A 10,359-nucleotide genomic window follows, 5' to 3' on the forward strand; every position below is an offset into this window, starting at 1 on the left:
CCACAACCTCTCTGAGCATCCTGTGCCAGCATCTCACTACCCGCACAGGGAAAAATTTCTAATGTCCAACATAAATCACCCTTCTCTCAGTTTAAAGCCATTCCCCCTTGTCCTTGTAAAAAGTCCCTCTCCAGGTTTCTTGTAGGCTCCCTTTAGGTACTGGAAGCTGCTCTGAGGTCTCCCAGAGCCTCTTTATCTCCAGGCTGAACAATCCCAGCTCTCTCAGCCTGTCTTCAAGTTAAAAGAGGGATCTGTCTATCCTAACCATTTTCTGTCATTTATATTCCTTATGAAAACCAATGTCAATGGCTTTATTAAAAAATACAGCCCTTTTTAAAGGCCTCAGGGTTCTGATGCAGCCTTGTTACTTTAACCTGTACCCATCTGCAGGAGGCTAACCAGCTATTTGTTAGAGAGAAATACATTATTTTTGTATAGTTGTTATATATACATGTATAACTATGATTTAATGGCCATGCGAATTCAGCAATTAGATTGAGGTCTGAAGCAACAATGGTCTTATGTCAGTAACTCACTGAGGGATAAATAAATTTACACCAAAGGTATGCACTCCGGTTTTGAGACAGGACTATGTCACAGCTGTGACTACAGACTTTTACAATTATACAACTACTTCTGCACCCACATTCCTGTATAAAATGGTGCTAGTTGTCACTTGTTTTTCTGGAAGGGAAAAAATGAGTAAGATTTAGCTTGATGCTGGAAGGGGACTTTCAAAGAAGTGGGACATGCCATCCTTTCCTTGATACCTGTATGAATGTTCATTAGAGGCTAAGTATCTTTCACATGGAATCAAAAGGTACTGCAAAACCTTCCATGGACTTCGCAGCAATGGTAGGCTTTTTCTCTAAACAAAATCCCTAGAAAATTTAAAATTCTTCAATATCTTTCTTGTACCCTTCTACACTGTGCAATTTAACTTGCCATCAGCTCTGTTTGTACTGACATTTGCTGACGACAGCCGGCGTTCAACATCTGGCATAACATAATATGCTCCATGTCTGTCTTTTCATTCCTCTAATGCCTGAAAGGGTGTTTATTATGTCCAATTTTAACTTCAACATTCAAAACATACATTGAAAGGCCATTTAGAAAAGTGTGGAAGTGTGCTATACTTTATTTTACTGGAACAACAAAATAAAATCCAATTAAGGAGAGAATCCAACGATAAAATTATTTTCCAGAGAAAAGCTTATTAAAAATGCAACAAGCACACTTAAGGGTGAGTGGAACTCCAAGTGTACACAGTATTGTGTAAACACAGTCAGTGCTTTAGTTATTTAACTTACTGAATTGCCACTCCTGTACTAAGTACAGGTTCCTGCAGAGTTTGTATGCTTTATAATTTTTATTATAAAATCAACTTCAAACAACATGACTGTCTTCTAGCTATTAGTTCTGTGGTATAAACATACTGTGAAGAGATCCTAAACACTAGTTGTCTTTTAATACTAAGTTTCGGGCGAGATCCAGAGAGTTGGCAAAGAGAGGCCTCTCAGAAGGCACTGATGAGCAGCAGAGCCCAACCTAAAGATCAAATAAAACTGTGTAGATAGGAACTCTGAAGGGAAAAGTGAAGCAAGAGTTAGTGTTTTGGCAGAAGTCCCATTTGCCTGGTTTGGCTACAGATGGAGCTGAAACCTAAGTCCTTCCTTCAGATGTCTGTGTGGTCTTTTACATGAACCTCTCTTACACCATTTGAGATCAACTAAACAAATTAGCTGCAATCCAAATGCTCTGTGCTCAGATTAAATAGGTTTTAACCTCAGATGATGAGTAAATTCAACTAGACATTTCACTATTAGAAACTGGCCTATGCATAAATATTACCGACAGGTCCATGCTCCAGCCCGATTCCAGCCAGCTCCAAAAATACAATACTTGAAGTGTGCCTTACCACAGCAGCTTAAGCATCACATCTTTGGACAAGAACTCATCTGTGTTCCACTGGTTTGTAGTTTATGCAGAGCAAATGCAGGTTTTGGAAGAAATCTGCATTTACGTCCTGCACTAGGCAGCAACTTCAGTGGAGATGCCCTCACATTTTGATCATAGGATCCAGGAAGACAGATGGGGCAGATGTTTATCGTTTCCTATAAATGAAAAACTGATTTCTACATATTGCACTTTTGACAGCATCATATTTCTCAGAGGGATATATTCACATATTTTTAAATCTAGAAAGGATTACAGTAATCATCTAGCCTACCCTTCTGCAGAAACTAGGTGGATTTATTATGCTCCTTTAATCAGTTTAAGTGTATTAATGTCCACTCATCTTCCTCCAGATGCACTTAATCTAGAAATTGTTTGTGGTTATTTCCTTCAAACGTAACTTCTCTCTCTCATTCTGGCCCAGGAAATACTTGATCATAATGACAGTGACAATAACGATCAGACATGCAAAAACCCTTCATAATTTGTTAGAGACCTTATGGAAAAGGAAAAACAAACCAGCACTTGAAACAGGGAAATGTGGGAAATATATTTTAAGATTTATCCAGAAAACACAATGCAGCACCACATAGAGATAACCAGTGTTGGTACCCCTAACCCAGTTAGGTAGCATTTGCAATGTGCTTTTGCTCCAACTACCTGACTCTGTTGAAAAGGTAAACATTGGCCTAGGCTAATACTATTTCCGTTATTGTCAGGCTAAAACTAATGTCCATTAAGAGCAACTAGAAAAAAAACAATGCATGATGTCTCATAAAAATAACTCAGACTACATTTCTCAGGGTATAAATAATTACATTGCAACAAAAACCTAAGTTTTTTATCAGAAAGAAACAAGAAATAAGAATTCAAGCACTTATTTAATAAATTAACATGTTCTAGAACTTCAGGATGATCTTATACATATGTAAGTTTTGAAATGTCTTTAGAAAAACACTCAAGTTACAACATATAAGTGGAAGCTAAATTTAGATTTCAATTTCAATTTTAAATCTAGACTACATTTGGAGAGCTAATTTACAGTATTAAATTTAAACTGCTACAGCAGTACTGCAGAATCTATGAAAGTGAAAAAGCATCATGCAGAAGTTCTACTCTGAAGGCAAGGATAGTGGGTTGTACTTCTCAAGGATGGTGTTTCCACATGAAGTGGTCTAGAAGCTAACAATGTCATTTGATTTGATTGTGACTAAGAACTAACATTTAAGCTAATCCTGGGCTCTGTAGATGAAAAGTATGAAAGTAAAAACTGTGCTTGATACTAGAATGCACAAGCAAGCTTAAAACCCATTTGTATGAAGAAGAAATTGTAACAGTAACACACCATTATTTTTTTTCTTTACATTACCATATACATCAAATATACAGTTTATCCTTTGCTTTCTCTGATAGGTCATGTTATTTACACAGTACTTGCCACTTCTCAGCTTCTCTCCAAAGTCCAGTCATTGCCTAGTATTATAATACCATACGACTTCACCTAGAAACATGTGCAATGTCTCATGTCACACTTCAGTTCATCTTCACTAGAAAAACGTGCTTATTTTTAATCAGTCTAAAGTAGTCTAATAGGACAAGGCTTTACAAATACAAAATAACTTCATTATATAAAAGCAGCAAATGTTTTTCTTAAAAACATGAACTGACTCAAAGTGGGCCAGAACAGAAATATTTACTATTATAGCAGCACAACTTCTTAAAGTTGTGTTTTCATGAAACTGAATTCTCTGATTTTCCCTGCACTCATTAAATGACTCAGGATGACTATCAGTAAGTTAAACCAATATTAGACACTAAGAGTAGCAGCAACAAAATACAGGAAGTTCGCAATAAGGACAGAAGGTTTCAGAGTCACCACAGAACCTTTTACATCTTTGTCATAAATATGCAATCACTGAAAAGAAATGAGAGGTCAAAACCTGTACATAATCACACCAGAAAACGTTTTTACTTTTTCAATGGAAACATATTAAACATGCAATCCTGATGCTGGCTATTAAAGGTCTTGGATTACTACACAGACCAGTACTGACAGAGATCAGGTGACCAAAGAAAGGTGTAAATGCGCTAACTATCACTCTAGAGCCTGAGTTGGCTTGCTTGTACGTAGCAAGGTGGAATGAATCATATGCATAAAAGAAACTATTACCATAAAACTATTCAGGTACACAGATACTATAGCAACTACAGAAGTTTCAGCTGTTTATATTTTGCTAATTATAACTTACTTTGATAAAATGGAGGAATTATGTAGTTTCGGGTTAAAATAGGAGGAAAGCAATTACAGGACAAAACTGAAAGTGGAATTCAGGCGGGGAGGGGGAACAGAATCCTGAAACTGTAGCATGCACAAAAGGATTTAAAAAATAAATTGGTTTGGTTTAGGTTTACCAACCCAAAAGTTAATTTAGCTCACTGTGTGATGCTAGTTTGAATGTAATAAGTTCTGCAGTACTGAACTCAACCTCTGATAACAATAATCAACTGCAATTCAAACAATTTCACACACACACACTGCTCCACACAATCTAGGTTTGGGTGTAACCTACTACACATTATTTTCAAATTCAGTTTAAACCCTCTGATTCATTGCACAAAATGGATTAACTTTAATTTACTGTTATATCAATACATGAAGAACTTGAACTTTGTTACTTAAATCTCCAGAAGCCAGATAAAATCTATTTTACATATACTCATTTAGCTGTATCTGTTGTAAAGCCTTCAGAATAACACAGTATGCAGGACTGACAGCTTTGATGGTAATAAATACTGGAAAAGGCCATTTCTGAGATAGCACCATTAATCAAGCCACACTCAGCTGTTTTGTCAAAAATACCAGTCATGGCATTAATTTCAAGGTTTCAGGTGACAATCAGCCAGCAGGCTCTGCTGATTGAGATGAATCTTTTAATGATAGTTTAGGTGATTATATTCAATCTATATTTACAGAGTGCTTAGGCTGCTTGATTGAAGAAATTACTGATGAAAAACTTGTAGCTGAGATTAGGATTGTTTCCTAGGAGCAAGAGTGACACTGGGCCACAACCATCTGCACCTCTCAGCTTCTACTCCTTCTAGGGCAGTGCTGCAGGCACAACCAGCAGCTGGCAGCAGGCTGCAAGCCCACTCCTTATGAGCTAGGACATTCACTCCAGCTGTTACATGCCAAAAGAGTACAACTGCAACTTGGGAAATGAAAGCACACACAACTAAAACTGCCCCTGTATTTAAAATCAAGTGTATTTAGAATTACCGTATTTTAATGGAAGCTGCTAAGTTAGAGAATGCTGTTCATACTCACTGAAAATATTGTTTTTCCCAGGTGTTGCAAACAGTGAAAAGCTTCTGCATTGGAAGCAGAAGTATGGCCAAGAGGAATGACCTGCAAATGTCCTTTGTGTCCATTTTGCCATGATGATAAATATATTATAATAATGATAGTTCATTCTAGAATTTCTTCATGGGCCTTTTCCACAAAAATATTTATTCAGATTGCAGAAGAAAACAAGCAATTCCCACTTATTCCCTGCAGTAACAAATGTTGCTCTTAACAGTCATAAAATATTACAAAACACATACATCTCATGTGCTTGGCCAGATTAACATACACAGCAATTACAAATTCTCATCTAAACCAGTGCACAGCACATCCACTTTTCAGGCTATAACGCTGCTTTACTGCATAGCTTATGGTGAAGGATCACATCTGAACACAGGTCCTGGTAGTAACCCCTTTAGGTAAACATTCTTGGATATAAGCAATTTCTCATTAATTAATTAATTCCTGAAATTACAATGATACCCGTTAAATTGTTCACCCATGGATATGCTGCTAACATTGCCAAAATGTCATTAAAAATATTAAATTTGTCAACAACCTAAGAGATTTGTATTGCTCCCACATGGGGGAGGTCAGGCTTTAAACTGTGACTGCATAAAAGGAAAAGTTTTGTGCCTGGTGTAGCAATCTCATATACCTAGTTTGAGAACAGAATCTACTCAATTGCATTTCATAGGTATAAGAGACTGTAACTCCGTGGTGTTTCAGCATGAGATAACAGTGAACAACTAGCAACATACCTAAGTCATATGGCTTTATAACATCCTTGGGAGCAGACACTTACTACTATGGAAATTTAATAAATGGGAACTTAAGGAACCTCACCGATAGAAGATTTTTGATGCCAGTAGTCTACATTTATTCTTTAATTACCAAGAAGTTGCCCTTACTATCCTGTTGTTAGCAAACTGTTCAGGAACTCAGCCTATTTCCTGAGCTCTACTGGTATTCAAAGAATGCTTACCAGATGCTTGGTACCATGTACTACCTAAGCAATAGTAGCAGAGGAGCGAGAAATATGTCAGGATGTGTATCCCCCAGGGAATCTTACGTCCACCTTCCTGGAGAAGCAGATCTTCATGTGCTTTCTCTTTCTCACGGTCTCACATTTCTTACCGAAGCTCTTTCACACTGTATAAAGGAATTGCTACTACTAACAGCAGAAAAAGGAGAAAAAGATTCTTTGGTCTCAGTGGTCTAGGATAATCCAGGAGGTTACTATTTGAACACAGCTACTAACATTTCACTTATAATGGCACAGTCACTAGAATAAGCAAGTGCAACAAACCACAGATGCACAAACTCACTCCCGTCTGCTGAGTAGCCTTCTGTGTGTCAGGAGGCCTGTTGGATCAGGCCCCAGGATTAAGAGAGTAAGAGCTTCAGGTCCTGTTAGCTTCTGGTTTTACACCAGTACATGCCCCCACAAATAGACACAAATATACCCATCACCAGCACAGGGACAGATGTGGGGTACCTACAAGGTTAAAAAGCAGCACTGAACACAAGGAAGTCCTCACAAAGCTTAAAATGTTTGATTCCTGTGCCCAAGTGTCTTTCGGATTTTCCCGAGAAAGACAACTTTTCCCTTTCTAAGGATAAAGCACTCTAATCTTTGCATACTGAGACTGAAGGTTTCAGTAGTTCTAGATTGTTCAGTAATTTTGTTATTCGCTGTGAGAAATGCTTTAGAGGCACTTACATGAGATGGTCTATTATTTAACCAGATTGCCTCAACTTGTAGTATTTGAACATCTGAAGTTCTTCCCAAATGCCAACACTGGAAAAATCAGAGCTACAAAGTAGAACGTAATGGTTAAGTTCAACATTGACTGGCACACTATGAACAGCTAAGACTGACCAAAAGTGCATGAATGAGAATTACAAACGGTGGAATATTTATCTAGCATTAGCATTTCCATTTGTCATGGTGAGGCACCACATTACTGTTATACAACTTTCTGCGAGGTCAAATTTATATTCCCAACTCTGAAAGAGACTTGATTTTTTGAATTAAGTTACAGCTTACAGGTTATAGCTTTATTCTTGAATGTGACTGGAGATGTTACCTCAGCTCCACTGAGCATACTGGCACTTGTCTCTTGCTTAAACCTCTTTATGATCCAGTAACCAGACATCCCTGACAGAACTCTCCGAGAGCCCAATACAGCAGTCTGTCCAAAACACAGCAGTGTTAACACAGAACACATCTCACAGTGACTTTCGATTAAACAGCCAGTCAAGAGACTGAATTCATGGCACTCACATTTTCATAAAGCATTGCAGTAACACCAGTTGCTCTTAAGTATGAGATCTGACTTGTAAAGCCTCCTCAGACAGAAGAAATTCAAATTCACAATTTAACAAAAGAGAAAGCCATCAGAAGGTTGTATGGAGACACTGCACTTTCCCATCCTGAAGATGGGAAGCCTATGGTAGATAATAGCTTGTTGATAAGAATTCTCCCTGAAATCATACGAATCCTGTATTGAAATCCCAAGTTTTGATGTCTCTTACTGAACTTTACTAGGGAGAAATAGTAGGATAGGCATCTAGCTTGAAGGTTGACCTCATGAAACCTGCAGAGAGATAGGCACCTTACTTCAGTCTGCAGGAAAATTCTGAAGTCTTCCATCACTAACCTAAGTATTTGCTGTCACCAACTGGATAATTTCCTGTGCTCCTCACTGCCCTACTGCGATTCCTGCAGTCTGCCTTGTGTTGGTATTAGCAGACAAGTGGCTGTACAGTAAGACAGGACAGGTTGTTTATTCACACTCTGAAAAAAGACAAGATTAGTTTTCAGCCAGACCAGCAAGCTGATCCATGTTGTGGTGTTGCATAACCACCAGAAACAATTGCTTAACTGAACAGAGAATGCACAGTGGAGGATGTGAGTAGTACCATGCCTTCTGGGGTACCAAAATCTTTATCCAGCTGAAACCATACTCCAGAGATGGACAAAGGTTCAACCATAACCTTCTCTTCAGGACTTCGCTAGTAGCTAATTGTTCTTTGCTCCGTATAGTTGCTTTTTGTGTTTTTTATCCCCATGGCCGTAACTATGAGCCTAGGAGCTCAATTCACAGGAATGAGGAAGGTACTTTATAAACACCTGAGGGCTTTGATGCATACTCCCCCAGCAAACAGCTGCAGTCAAATTGCCCTGGAGCTGTTACTGCTCTGATCACAAGTTATGAAGCCCACAGGAGAGCCAGTGGAACGTGTTGCAGGCACCTGCTATTCCCAGTGCAAAATGAAGATGGCTGTCAGAGAGGTTAAACCACTGGATCTGTCATGAAGCTGTCTAGGTGAGTACATACACCCTTGTCTGCCAGTCCTAGTACAGAACTTCCATCAAAGAGATACAGAAGGCAGGGAAAGGTAGCACTGCAGAAATCAGTTAAAGCCTGTTAACATCCTTAAGCCCATTTGGCAAAGTGATGTTACCCTCTGAAGACCCATTTTGTGCAACTAGCAGTTTCACTAAGGAACAACAAAAATTGCCAGATCTCTTGCTGAGAAGCGAGATCACAAGCCTTTCATGTTGACAGAATCCTAGGAACAGGTACAGATTGAATTTAAATAGTTACAGTTCATTAACACTGTAGCTACTCCAACATAATTTATTTTCTACTTTGTAACACACAAATTAGTCCTCAGTAACAACCAAATTAGCAAAACACACTTGACTGCATATGAATTAGACTTGTTTATAGCACTTCTTACATCCACCCTTTTAATCTATAATGCTTTACTTCATCTATTACTGTAAATCTTTCAGAAAAAATCCTACATAGATAAGGAATTGATTACACAACAAAAGTAGGAAACTGTCACTTCCATGTTGCTCCTCAATGCTCAGGAAAAGCACTGCTGATGAAAACATTAATTTATGACAAGTTTCAGTTCCTTTATACTTCCCTATGTATTAGCACGCCAACCCAATCTTCATCATCACAGATGATCTATGATAATTTGCCTTGTAATTTTTGTCATAACAATGAATATTCAGGAGCACTATTAAGCTAGCAGCAAAATCATTTTTATTTTCAAATAGCCTGTCACATTGTATTTAATAAATAACCACACATACCATCAAGCATCTAATTATAACAATAAGCATTCATGACCTAGCTGAGTATAATACTAAATCTGTAATACAGCACTACTAGAATCTACCGTGATAGTGCTTCTCAGTTTGAGTAACTCATCCCTCAACCACTAAAAATACAGCTTCTATAATTATTATTGCTATTAGTTAATGTAGGATAATACAGTATTATCTACTATGTTTTTGTATGTATAAAAAACAAAACAAAACAAAAAACCTTTCCCTGTTCAGTTACCCTGACATTCTACAACGACTAAACACAATCTGCACCTGCAGTTGGAAGATCAGACTTAAATGGACACTCACAAAATGCCTTTCTCCCGCTGGAAGGGTCAGGTTCTGTAACATTCTCTGTATATTTGTCTTGGACAGGTAACAACTCCGGATGCTTCCCACCTGCACATAACAGTACTTAAACCAAGGCCACTGGATTTCTTGCTAAACTGCATTTCTTATTCCTTAGGATCTTTAGATGACAAATGCTGAAAAAAGTAGAAATACAAAATGCAATACAACTTCACAATTACATTCAAAAAGCAAGCTCACTGCTTTTTGTATTTAACACAACCAGCACTGAAATAATAATTGAGCAACAAACAGAATTAGAGCTGAAATGTATTTCAGAGTCTGCCTGGAAAGTATGCAACAGGTGAAAACAAGAAAATTCCTTTCATCTAAGACACGAAAGTTCTTCCCATGCAGAGCTCCAAAATCACCATTTCTAACCAATAAACCCCCCCTGACATTTACAATACAATTGTTTTTGTAAAGTTCTACCTGGGAAAAGTATAATAAAAAAGCTTTTCTTTAAAAGATTTTTCCCTGTCCTATTAGGAAAAACACAAGTTACCAATAACAGGAATTCCCTGAACAGCTGGCACACTTTGAAGCTCCTATTGCTTTTATTTCACAAACCACCACCTGT

Source organism: Pezoporus occidentalis, unplaced genomic scaffold (genome assembly GCF_034315485.1).
Source record: "Pezoporus occidentalis ecotype Australia unplaced genomic scaffold, CSIRO_AGI_Poc_V1 ctg1, whole genome shotgun sequence".
NCBI classification, from domain to species: Eukaryota; Metazoa; Chordata; class Aves; order Psittaciformes; family Psittacidae; genus Pezoporus; species Pezoporus occidentalis.